Here is a 12981-nt window from a genome sequence, read left to right as displayed (position 1 = left end):
TTTCACCAATAAATGGTGACAACAGCAAAATTCCGTCTCAAATAAAAAAAAAAAAAAAGGAAAAGAGACGTTCTTTTTTTAGTTTTTTGTTTGTTTGTTTGTTTGTTTGTTTTGAGATGGAGTCTTGCTCTGTTGCCCAGGCTGGAGTGCAGTGGCGTGATCTCAGCTCACTGCAAGCTCCGCCTCCTGGGTTCATGCCATTCTGCTGCCTCAGCCTCCTGAGTAGCTGGGACTACAGGAGCCCACCACCACATCCGGCTAAATTTTTTTGTATTTTTAGTAGAGACGAGGTTTCACCATGTTAACCAGGATGGTCTCGATCTGCTGACTTCTTGATCCGCTCGCCTCGGCCTCCCAAAGTGCTGGGATTACAGGCTTGAGCCACTATGCCGGGGCGAGACTTTCTTTTTAAATGCATGCGTGTACTTGTGCACGCACACACACACACACAGACACAAACATACACGATGAACATCTGGATTCTATGTCTGCCTCCTCACTGATTGGCTATGTGGCCTGGTCCTCAGTTTCCCTGTTTGTACCTGGGGGTGACTATAAAAAGATGATCTCTGGGTCCACACCAGTGTGATCTTTTCGTCTGCAGCCCGGTCAGGGGATATGGGGTGGGTGTTACCATCTTGGCAGGCCTAAAAGTGCTGAGAGGGAGTCAACAAATTCAGCCAACGGGGGTCACATGAATCATCACATCCACCCCCAGGAGCCACCTGGCTGCAGTTCGGTTCCCATTCCAGCCACCACAATACCCTTTCTAACAGCCTGCGACTCCCATGCTCTAACACCCTCCATGGCTCCCTACTCCCCTCAGCCTGGTATCCAAAGCCCGCAGGAACTCACTCCTGCCTATCCTGCACTTCAGCCTCAAAAAGTCCCCTCCTCTGGCTGAGCGCAGTGGCTCACACCTGTAATCCTAGCACTTTGGAAGGCCGAGGCGGGTGGATCACTTGAGGTCAGGAGTTCGAGACCAGCCTGGCCAACATGGCAAAACCCTGTCTCTACTAAAAATACAAAAATTAACCGGGCATGGTGGCGGGTGCCTGTAGTCCCAGCTACTCGGGAGGCTGAGGCAGGAGAATTGCTTGAGCCTGGGAGGCAGAGGTTGCAGTGAGCTGAGATCACACCATTGCACTCCAGCCTGGGTGACAGAGTGAGACTCTGTCTCAAAAAAAAAAAAAAAAAAAGTCCCATTCTCAGTCTGCTTTGAGCCCCTCTTTCTTCACCCAGTTTGTAAATGTTGGGGCTTCTTAGAGCCACGTTGTCTCCCCTTTCCTCTGTGCCCACAACCTGAGGATCTCATCCTATCTCAAAGGCGATTCCCATGTCTCAGTGTCCAACACTGCCAGGTCCAGCCAGCTTCTAAACATCCCCCTGGGGGCATCTCCTAGACCCTCAGATTCACCTCATCCTCTTCCTCCCCCTTTCAGCCACATCCAATCTGTTGCCAGGTCCTGCTAGTTGTCCATCCTAAACATCTTCAGAATCCGTTCATCATTCTCCATCCCCATCATCCCAACGCACATCAGGCCAGCACTGCAGTGGCCCCTTCCCACTGGTCCCCTGAGTTCCATCCTTTCTCCCTGCAAGAAGTCCATTCTGCACACACAGCCAGAGGGATCTTCCTCAAATTAAATCAGATCATGAACCTTCCCTGCTCAAAACTCCCATGGCTCCCCACTTTGCTCTAAATGAAATTTAGACTCTTTTGTTTTCATGGTTTTTCTTTTTTTTTTTTTTTCCTGTGTTTTGTTTCTTTTTTTTTTTTTTTTTTTTTTTTTTGAGACAGGCTCTCACTCTGTCGCCAGACTGGAGTGCAGTGGCGTGATCTCAGCTCACTGCAAACTCCACCTCCCGGGTTCACACCATTCTCCTGCCTCAGCCTCCGGAGTAGCTGGGATTACAGGCACCCGCCACCATGCCCAGGTAATTCTTTTTTTTTTTTTTTTTGTATTTTTAGTAGAGATGGGGTTTCACCGTGTTAGCCAGGATGGTCTCGACGTCCTGACCTCGTGTTCCGCCCGCCTCGGCCTCCCAAAGTGCTGGGATTACAGGCGTAAGCCACCGTGCCCAGCCTTTTATCACGGTTTTTCTTTTAGAGACAGGGTCTTGCTGTGTCACCCAGGCGGAAGTGCAGTGGTACAATCATAGCTCACTGCAGCCACAAACTCTTGAGCTCCAGAGATCCTCCTACCTCATCTTCTCCAGTAGCTGGGACTACAGGCATGCACCACCATGCCCAGCTAATTTTTAAATTTTTGGTAGAGATGGGATCTGGCTATGTTGTCCAGGCTGGTCTTGAACTCCTGGTCTCAGGCAATCCTCCCACCTCGGCTTTCCAAAGTGCTGGAATTCCAGGCATGAGTCACCTCATCCAGCTAAATTTAGACTTTTTGTCGTGGACCACAACAACCTACATGGCCCACCCCTGTTGATACCTCTAGCCCTGTCTTCCACCACCTGCCTCCTCGCTTGCTCACCTCGGGCCACTCCAGGCCACTCCTTCCACAGGCCAAGCAAGTTCCCGTCTCAGAGCCTTTGCACATTCTGTTCCCTCCATCCACATGCCTTTCCTCAGATGTGCCCACACCAGCTCCTCATCCTCCAACCCCAGCTCTGCCCTGATGGTCCACTCCTTTGCACCACAATCAGCCACCTCCCCTAGATCACTCTCCAAAGAATCATTGAGTGCCTGCTATGTGTGACGATTTTCACTGTCTCTCACTCCATCTTCCCAGTAAGCCTTAAAGAGAGCTGGAAGACTTCTGAGTGAAATCACAGCTACAGCCCCCAACCCCTACCCAGGAAAATCCCAGCTGAAATCCCAACAAAGGAAATGTCTTCTGGAATGAATGAAATGGGAAAGAATTGGGATAAGAGAAGTTGCCAGCCCTAGAGAGGGATCCCTGCTCCAGATGACTGGGTACATGGGGAGATGGGTGCCTGGGGAGGGTGAGAGAGGGGAGTTGTGGAGCCCTGTGTCTGCTTCACCTCCCCGTCCCCCTACCAGGGATGGGCTGAAGTCCTTCCCAGGGCAAACAACCCCCGGCTCTGCCCCCAGGCAGGACCACATGTTGTGAGTCCCCAGTTGGGACACTCTCTGGAAGCCTCCATTTTCTCCACCACAAAATGGGAATCATGACAAGAGGTCTACCAGATGCCCATAGGAAGACCACCATGAATGGTACATTGGGGAAGTCCTATACTTTCCACAGCTGGGGTCCTCCTGTCCCTCAAACAAGAACACTTCTGTCTGGCACCCACAAAAAAAAAAAATAGTGCAGCCACTTCAGGGAAACCCTAGAAATATCATTTGAGGTCGGGCACAGTGGCTCACACTTGTAATCCCAGCACTTTGGGAGGCTGAGGTGGGTGGATTGCCTGAGGTCAGGAGTTCAAGACCAGCCTGGCCAACATGGCAAAACCCCTTCTCTACTGATAATACAAAAAATCAGCCATGTGTGCCTGTAATCCCAGTTGCTTGGGAGGCTGAGGCAGGATAATCGCTTGAACCAGGGAGTCAGAGGTTGCGGTGAGCCAAGATCGCGCCACTGCACTCCAGCCTGGCAACAGACTCCATCTCAAAAAAAAAAAAAAAAAAAAAAAGAATAACATCTCTTCAGGCCACGTACCCCGTGGACCTCTCACGAGGTCCTCTGAGCAATTGGACTATCTTTCCAGAGTCGAGGGATTCCAGGTTGAATACAAAGACTTCCCCAAAAACAACAAGAATGAATTTGTATCTCTTATCCATTGCTCCTCTTAGCCGCCTCTGATCAGTCATAGTGTTATAAGTAAAATGTTTATTCAGAAACAGAATGCTTGTTCCTTGGTACTGCAAGTAAAAATCAGCATTCAGATAATAAGTTTTCTCAGCAAGGCAATTTTACTTTCTGCATAAAGGGTGCTCCTTGCAGATGGAATAATGGTGAGAACACACTTGAACAAAGAAGGGAAGCAATTTTTATCCCTTATGCAGTTTGTCCTTGCTACTGTGTCCTGTCTCCATTGGCTGGAGCGAGACCTCACAATCTAAATTAAACCTGACTGGCTAATAATTGAAAACTTTACTAAATAGGTAAAGGCAATAGAGAGCAAAGGAAAAGAGGAAGCTGCTTGCAAAAGGAGTTAGAAAAGTAATAATATTTCCAAATAAGGAAAGGGCATAGGCTGCGAGCTGGGACATGCCTGTGAGCACGTCCAGCACAGATATCTTGGTTAAAGTACAAAGACGTAGAATGTACTTATTCCCTTATATCTAACACATAGTATTGGCAAGGATGTTGAGTCCTGCTATGATATGGCTGCACTGAACATCTTTTTCTTTTTCTTTTTTTTTTTTTTTTTAAGACAGAGTCTCAACCGGGTGCGGTGGCTCATGCCTGTAATCCCAGCACTTTGGGAGGCTGAGGCGGGCAGATCACGAGGTCAGGAGATCAAGACCATCCTGGCTAACATGGTGAAACCCCATCTCTACTAAAAATACAAAAAATTAGCTGGGTGTGGTGGTGGGCGCCTGTAATCCCAGCTACTCAGGAGGCTGAGGCAGGAGAATGGCATGAACCCGGGAGGTGGAGCTTGCAGTGAGCCGAGATCGTGCCACTGCACTCCAGCCTGGGTGACAGAGCGAGACTCCATCTCAAAAGAAAAAAAAAAAGACAGAGTCTCACTCTGTCGCCCAGGCTGGAGTGCAGTGGTGCTATCTCAGCTCACCGCAGCCTCTGCCTCCCAGGTTCCAGCAATTCTCCTGCCTCAGCCTCCTGGGTAGCTGAGATTATAGGCATATGCCACCACACCTGGCTAATTTTTGTACTTTTTAGTAGAGACGGGGTGTCACCATATTGGCCAGGCTGGTCTTGAACTCCTGGCCTCAGATGAACCACCCACCTCGGCCTCCCAAAGTGCTGGGATTACAGGCGTAAGCCACCGTGACTGGCCAGCTGCACTGAACACCTTAAAGTTGCTGTCTGAGTTGGACCAACAAAGTACAGAGATGCCAAGAACAGGAAATGGATCAATGTCTGTGTGTGGGAGGTGCTGAACCTTTTCTGGCCATGAACCATTATAAAATCCCAACATATATACTGAAAACACTAAAACTGCTTTGAAAATTTGGAATTTCTGATACCTCTAGTGGGCCGAGAGACACGGTGGGTAAAGGATGTGGGCAGCAGCAGGGAACACAACAGAGGAGGCGGCTGTGGCCAGGCTGGACTGTGCTGGGGTTTGTTGTGACGGCCACTCGGTGACCTGGCTGTCCCTATGCAATAGCAGCTGCCTTTGGGGAAGAAGGGCTGCCCAGCCGGCTGGCTCTCCTCAGGCACCAGCAGATCCATGCCCTGGGCACCTTCCTGTTTGGTCTTTTTTTTCCCCTGTGTGAAAGAAGAAATGGAAAGCATGACCGCTTCTCAAGCTGGCTCAGTTGGGACAAACCCTGGACAGCCACACCAGAGAGACGCCTTCAACCAGCCCTAGAGCTAAAAGCACCAGAGAAAATCAAATGCTTCCTATTCAGCATGACCTAACTTCTAGTGTGCTACGGCCCCACCACTTCCTGCAGTACCCACACCATCACCACTGCTTTCTCTTCCAACAGTGATCTGTATTCTTAGTTTCATCATTTTCTTTTTATTGGTATGACACTATATAAAATGTTCTTTCTTTCTTTTTTTTTTAAAGACAGAGTCTCACTCTGTCACCCAGGCTGGAGTGCAATAGCACAGTCTTGGCTCACTGCAACCTCTGCCTCCCAGGTTCAAGCAATTGTCTGCCTCAGTCTCCTGAGTAGCTGGGCCACCACACCCAGCTAGTTTTTGTATTTTTAATAGAGACGGGGTTTCACCATCTTGGCCAGGCTGGTCTTGAACTCCTGACCTCGTGATGCACCCGCCTCGGCCTCCCAAAGTGCTGGGATTACAGGCATGAGCCACCGTGCCCGACGACACTATATAAAATTTTCATTTGAGAGTTTCTCAACTGTATCTAGTTATATCGCACAGTTTGGAAACTTTTCTGAGACTGACTTTATCAATAATCTAACCGACAAAGATCATATCCACGTGTATGTAGTTAAACATTTTTATTTCATTGACTAACCCAGCACCATTTCAGTGATGCAAATTATGTGCCCTATGGTTCAGCTGAAACAGTCCTGGACTTTCAAAAACCTTGAATAAGTCTCCCACAGTTGTAAAAATTGGACAATTTAGGAATTTTAAACTTCAGGTGATCATTTGCTTCCATTTTTATTTTATTTTTATTTTTGTTAATGCAAACAGGACTTACACAAATGAACTTTGATCTCCATTTTAAATATTATTTTTAAAAATCGTGTATCTATACATACGGCTCTTGAGGACTTAGCTTTCACTACACTACAGGATATGATCTCCATATAGTTCACATAAAACTGCAGACTGATTTTCCAGAGTGCTCGATACTATTAATTACATCTTGATTAGGGCTGAAAAGAATGACCTATGTTTCTCTATACAGCTGTGTTGTTTTGATGTTGTGTTACTGTACACAGAAGTGTGTGCACTGGGCCGGGAGCAGTGGGTCTCGCCTGTAATCCCAGCACTTTGGAAGACTGAGGGGGGTGTGGATTGCCTGAGCTCAGGAGTTCTCAACCAGCCTGGACAACACGGTGAAACACCATCTCTACTAAAATACAAAAAATTAGGCCGGGCGTGGTGGCTCACGCTTGTAATCCCAGCACTTTGGGAGGCCGAGGCGGGCAGATCACGAGGTCAGGAGATCAAGACCATCCTGGCTAACACAATAAAACCCCATCTCTACTACAAATACAAAAAGTTAGCCGGGCGTGGTGGCAGGCGCCTGTAGTCCCAGCTACTCGGGAGGCTGAGGCAGGAGAATGGCGTGAACCTGGGAGGCAGAGTTTGCAGTGAGCCGAGATCGCGCCACTGCACTCCAGCCTGGGTGACAGAGTGAGAGTCTGTCTCAAAAAAAAAAAAATGCAAAAAATTAGCAGGGCATGGCAGCATTCGCCTGTAGTCCCAGCTACTCGGGAGGCTGAGGCAGGAGAATCATTTGAACTCGGGAGGCGGAGGTTGCAGTGAGCCGAGATCGTGCCACTGCACTCCAGCCTGGGTGACAGAGCGAGATTCCGTCTCAAAAAAAATAAAAATGAAAAAGAAGTGTGTGCACTGAGGCTCTGTGTGTGGTCCGTATGGAAAGCCTGGTACCCCTGCGAGTTAAGTACTGCCTCCATTCATTGTTTACGCTGGAGTTTTTCTCCTCATAGAATGCAAGTAAAACTTAGTGTTTTTCACCAATAAATGGTAATACAAAAAAAAAAAAAAGAGAGAGAGAGAGAAAAGCTTTGAGGACCCAGGAAAAATGGTAGCAGCCTCTGGAAAGGGCCTGAAAGAACTCGGGACAAGGGTGGAAGGGAAACTTAAGTTTACTGTCCACTTTTCTAGTCCTTTTGGTTTCCTATACCATGAGCACATGTCACCCATTCAAAAAAATTTAACCAATTATAAAAATTCATTAGTTTACCGCATGACACAAAGAGTGAATCCTAATGTAAATTATGGAGTTTAGATAATGGAGGAAAGGTATCGGCCTGGTGAAGTGGCTCATGCCTGTAATCCCAGCACTTTGGGAGGCCAAGATGAGAGGATCACTTGAACCAAGGAATTTGAGACCAGCCTGTGCAACATAGTGAGACTCCATCTCTACTAAAAAACAAAAAAAATCAGGCCAGGCGTGAGCCGCCTGTAATCCCACCACTTTGGGAGGCCGAGGAGGGAGGATCACTTGAGGTCAGGAATTTAAGACCAACCTGGGCAACATGATGAAACCCTGTCTCTACCAAGAAAAAAAGAAATAGCTGGGCATGGTGGTGGATGCCTGTAGCCCCAGCTACTTGGGGGGCTGAGGCGGAGGTTGCAATGATCCAAAATCTTGCCACTGCACTCCAGCCTGGGGGACAGAGTGAGACTCTATCTCAAAAAATAAATTAATTTAATTTAATTTAATGTGCACTTTTGACTTCAACAGGCCTGGGTTCAAATCTCAGCTCTCCTATTCCCTAGGTTAGCAGCCTTGGTGAACCCAGTCCCTGCCATCAGCCTCCCTTTGCCAATCTGTGAAATGGGTTGATAGTAACAGGACCTACCCCCTAAGGTTGTTTGGGACAGCTCAGTGAAATGAGACATGGAAAGGCCTTGTCACGTAGCTCACAAAATGTTAGCCGTAATGATTACTCCTATTATTGCTATTTGATAGGAGTGAGAGCAATTCAAAGGTGGCACCCTCAGAATGCTGCAGGCGGCTGGCATGTCCACTCCCTATCTACACCGGCCCCCGATCTCATCCAGCAGGCCCGCCTTGGCAGAGGTGGCCCTGCCCTGCTGGGGCCCGCATTATCTGGTGGTGGTGAAAGCCAGTGACTGGCTCTGTGTCCCGGCCCACGCCCAGGGCGCACTGGTTTGTCAGGTTGGCCCAGCCATTCGCCCGCTGAGGACTTGTTATACAAGGTGTGTGGGCTCCCAAGAAGGAATGGAGGGCACGGACGCAGGCCAACGCCAGGTACCAGATACATGCCTCTTCTTGAACTGCAGGGGCTGGGACCAGCCAGGAGCCTGATGGAAGAGCACCCCAACACTGGCCCCATCACCCCACATCCCAGCCCTCCTTTTCACTCCAAGCCTGTAGTCAAGGCAGCCCTGCCCCTGTCCCCACTGATTCATGGTACCACCTCGACTTCCTCAACATCAGAGGGCTGGCTTACCCCAGAGACTCACATATTCCCCCAAAGTGCCAGACCCCAGAAGGCTGGAGCTGAGAGGGGACTTCTAAGTTGTTTTGTTGTTGTTGTTGTTGTTTGTTTGTTTATTTTGTTTTTTAGACAGGGTCTTGCTCTGTCCTTCAGGCTGGAGTGCAGTGGTGTGATCTTGGCTCACTGCAACCTCCCTGTCCTGGGCTTGAGTAATCCTCCCACCTCAGCATCCTGAGTAGCTGGGACTACAGGCGCCTGCCACCATGCTCAGCTAATTTTTTTAAATTTTTTTGTTAAAAAAAATTAAGATAAGGCTGGGCGCGGTGGCTCACGCCTGTAATCTCAGCACTTTGGGAGGCCGAGGCAGGAGGATCACCTGAGGTCAGGAGTTCGAGACCAGCCTGACCAACATGGAGAAACCCCATCTCTACTAAAAATACAAAATTAGCCAGGCACGGTGGCATATGCCTGTAGTCTCAGCTATTCAGGAGGCAGAGGCAAGAGAATAGCTTGAACCCGGAAGGCAGGGGTTGCAGTGAGCCAAGATCGCGCCATTACACTCCAGCCTGGGCAACAAGAGCAAAACTCCATCTCAAAAAAAATAATAATTATATATATATATTATATATTATATATTATATATATTATATATTATATATTATATATTATATATATATTATATATATAATATACATTTTATATAATATATAATATATAATATACATTTTATATATTATATATAATATATATTAATATTATATATAATATAATATTATATATATTATAATATATATAGTATCCCTATATTCCCCAGGCTGGTCTCAAAGTCCTAGGCTCAAACCATCCTCCAGCCTTAGCCTCCCAAAGTCCTGGGATTACAGGCATGAGCCACCACGCTCAGCCTGGCTTCTAGGTCTTCAGTCTCCACTCAGCACTCTAAATTTCTAAGGTTCTGAGAAAGAGCTTCAGAGTCATTTATGACTAATGAGGGCAGGGCCAAGTTGGCAAATGGGGTAAAGGAGACAGTCCTATCACAGCTTTGATCATATTCAAACCTTTTGTTACTAATTTCCTTGGCCCAAAGGGGATCCTGGCAGAAAAAGAAGTTTTAAAACCACTAATAATCTAGACCATTGCAGGGTTGTAATTGTTTCTGCCCATGATCCCAAGTGTGGCCACACCTGGACATAAGCCTCAGCAAAGATTCTATAAAGGTCTGCCTCTTTGCTGTGAGACCTCGGGTGAGTGTCTGCACCTCTCTGAGCCTCAATTTCTTCATCCATTAAGACAGAAGCCCTATTTACCCACCTCATGGGGCTGCAATCTTCCAGGCACATAGTAAGCCTTTGATCAATGATATCTCTCATTACTGTTGGTGCTGCCATCATGTTCATTATTGTGACCTGGCCATCTGGGGTTTGGAGAATCAGGTCCAAGTTTTATCAACAAGGAGAGATGAGTCAGGTGCAGTGGCTCATGCCTGTAATCCCAGCACTTTGGGAGGCTGAGGCGGGTGGATCACTTGAGCCCAAGAGTTGAAGACCAGCCTGGGCAACATGGTGAAACCCCATCCCTACCAAAAATACAAAAAGTAGGCAGGAGTGGTGGTGCATGCCTGTGGTCCTACATACTCAGGAGGCTGAGGTAGGAGGATTGCTTGAACCCAGGAGATCGAGGCTGCAGTGAGCTATGATTATGCCATTGCACTCCTGCCTGGGTGACAAAGTGAGACCCCGTCAACAACAAAAAGAAAGAAAGAAAGAAAGAAAGAAAGAAAGAAAGAAGAAAGAAAGAAAGAAAGAAAGAAAGAAAGAAAGAAAGAAAGAAAGAAAGGAAGGAAGGAAGGAAGGAAGGAAGGAAGGAAGGAAGGAAGGAAGGAAGGAAGGGAAAGAAAGAAAGAAAGAAAGAAAGAAAGAAAGAAAGAAAGAAAGAAAGAAAGAAAGAAAGAAAGAAAGAAAGAAAGAAAGAAAGAGAAAGAAAAAGGAAGGAAGGAAGAAAGAAAGGAGAGATGGGTCCCATTCCCTGAATACCTCCCAAGTCATCCAAGCCCCTCTGCAGATACCAACCTGGGTCACCGCCAGACACCAGGCCAGAGTTAATGTTACTGTTCAGAAACCCAAGCTGGGCCATTTGGTGATGCCGGGGACATCGGAAAGTGGACCGGGGCTTTGGGGTCAAACAGGGCTTGTTTTTTCAAATCCCAGCTCTCCCACTGGGCACTGGGTGTCCACAGGCACAGGCTTCTTCTCTCTGGCCCTCATTTTCCTTGCCTGTAAAACGAGGGTGGTAGGGAAGATTTGGGGAGGTTCCTCCTCTTTGGGGTTTGGAGTTACACAAGAAGGAGTTTGGTGCTGCCAGCCCTGGCTGGGCACAGCTCCAGGACCCAGAAATAAGGGGTGGAGCAACGGACACAGGGTAGGAGGAATTTCGGGTGCGCAGCCAGCCCTGGCCATCTCCTTTGCCTACGGGGCGGTGAGACACACAATGAGTGCATGCATGAGGGGTGAGCGGGCAGATGAACCAGGAGAGATGCCCTGGGCCTGGGCCTCTCCAGCCTGCGACTCCCCAGGTGGCCAGCCTCAGCCAACTTGCATACCCAGGCTGGGCCAGGCCCCTGGGAGGCCAGAAAACATCATCCTTCCAGCATCTATCAGACGAACATCACCTGGGACCAACCCCAGGACCTCACACAACCCTCAGAGCCAACTCTCGGGGCCAGAAGAACACCGTCTTTTCATAGAGGGGCTCTGCGTCTGGCATGGATGGGCAGAGGGTCCCTGATAGCAGTTGGACCACAAGCCTAACCCCATCGGTTGAATGTACTACAACCTCCCCGTCAAGACAACGTGCAGTAGTGAAATCTCAGAGCGAATCCCCATTCAGCCCCAAAGAGGCGTCCCATTGCGGGGCTTGAACCCATCTGGGATGTCCTGACCACGAGAGGGGTCTTTTGGAGGCCCCCTCCCCATCACAGATACCCAGAGAAAAGGATGCGCCTAGGACTACGAGGCGCACACAGAAAAAAAAAAAAAAAAAAAAACTCACAAATGCAGCAAACGTCGGGGACACACCCACGTGCTCCTCTCCCCACGAGTGCCCCGGGCATGCAGCCCCGTCCTGGGTCCTGGGGGGTCCCCGTGGCCGGCTGCGCCCCGCCCGCCGCCGGGCGCAGACCTTCGCCCTTGCCCCGCCAGCACCGAACCGCGCGAGCCTCGGGTTCCAGCGCAGCGCCGCGGCCGCGCTCAGGTTACAGCCCTCACCACGCGCGCACTCACCCACGGGTCTCAGCCTCCTGCCTTCGATCCGGATCCACCGGCGCCACTACCTGGGATCTGACCGCGCGGTCCCACGGCCCAACCCTTTAACCCCGCCCGGCCGTGCCGAGGGGTCCGCCCCCGGACACCCCGCCCCGGGCTCCCGCAGGGTTCTGGGCGGGGACGCCAGCGCTGCCCCCAGAAAAGGAGAGAACAAGAAATAGGCGTGTGGAGGGGTGGAGAAAGATTGAAAGAGAGAGATACTGAGACTGAGATGGAGAGATGAAGAGAGACAGAGACTTGGACACCTAGAAGTCCCAAACCATCAGGCTCCCCGCCCTCCTGCCACTGCTGGGCCGCATTAGCGCCCAAGTCCCGCTCTGGACCACACTCCTCCCACACCAACACCCCCCATGGCCCTTACTTCCAGGTTTGCTCCCAAGCTTGGACAGCGATCCCTAAACATCACCACCTGGGGCCCCACTGACCCCCCGAGAAGCCTCCTCTGGGGCCCTCAGGAATTCTCTGGCTCCACCAGCCCTTGGGAACCAGCCCTTCCCCTCTCTCTGGATCCTGGGCCTAACCTCTCCCACGCACCCACCCCTGGAGGCTCTGCAGCCTCTTCCTCCAGGAAGACCTCCAGCCTCAACAAGCAGCACCAGACTGGTTCTGCTCCCCCCCAACCCGCCCTCCGCCACTCCTCTCCACCCACTGCCAGACACCTTGACCCTCTGGCCAGGATGTTGTCCTTGGCCAACCTGTCTGCTCCAGATGTGTCCAGACAGAGTCAGCTCCGCCTCTGGATGTGTCTGTCCTCCCGAGTTGGTGGGTGGATGTGTGGCTGACCTTAGCACGTGGGCAGACAGATGAGAAGACAAGAATCTCCACTTGCCCCAGCAGGTGGTAAACTTAGAAGACTTCCTTATCCCTCTTTTTTCTAAGAATACGCTCTCATTTGGTGCTGGGCCC

General features: G+C 49.7%; 1 protein-coding gene across 4 annotated transcripts in view; it reads right to left on the bottom strand.

The window, feature by feature from the left end:
- Positions 1–12092, bottom strand: part of LOC129020905 (ultra-long-chain fatty acid omega-hydroxylase) — a 43979-nt gene extending 31887 nt beyond the window's left edge. The window contains exon 1 of one of the 4 annotated variants that reach the window (XM_054465829.2): positions 12034–12092. The gene's annotated coding sequence lies outside the window, so the exon portion shown is untranslated. Of the gene's footprint in view, positions 1–11803; positions 11903–12033 lie in introns of those variants that run through there. The other 3 variants (XM_054465827.2, XM_054465828.2, XM_054465825.2) reach the window with 3 other exon arrangements.
- Between the last annotated feature and the right edge of the window lie 889 nt (positions 12093–12981).

The sequence above is a fragment of the Pongo pygmaeus genome, chromosome 20, assembly GCF_028885625.2.
Source record: "Pongo pygmaeus isolate AG05252 chromosome 20, NHGRI_mPonPyg2-v2.0_pri, whole genome shotgun sequence".
In the NCBI taxonomy this organism is placed as follows: Eukaryota; Metazoa; Chordata; class Mammalia; order Primates; family Hominidae; genus Pongo; species Pongo pygmaeus.
Note: the sequence above shows the minus strand (reverse complement) of the source record. Positions and strands in the feature narration are given on the sequence as shown.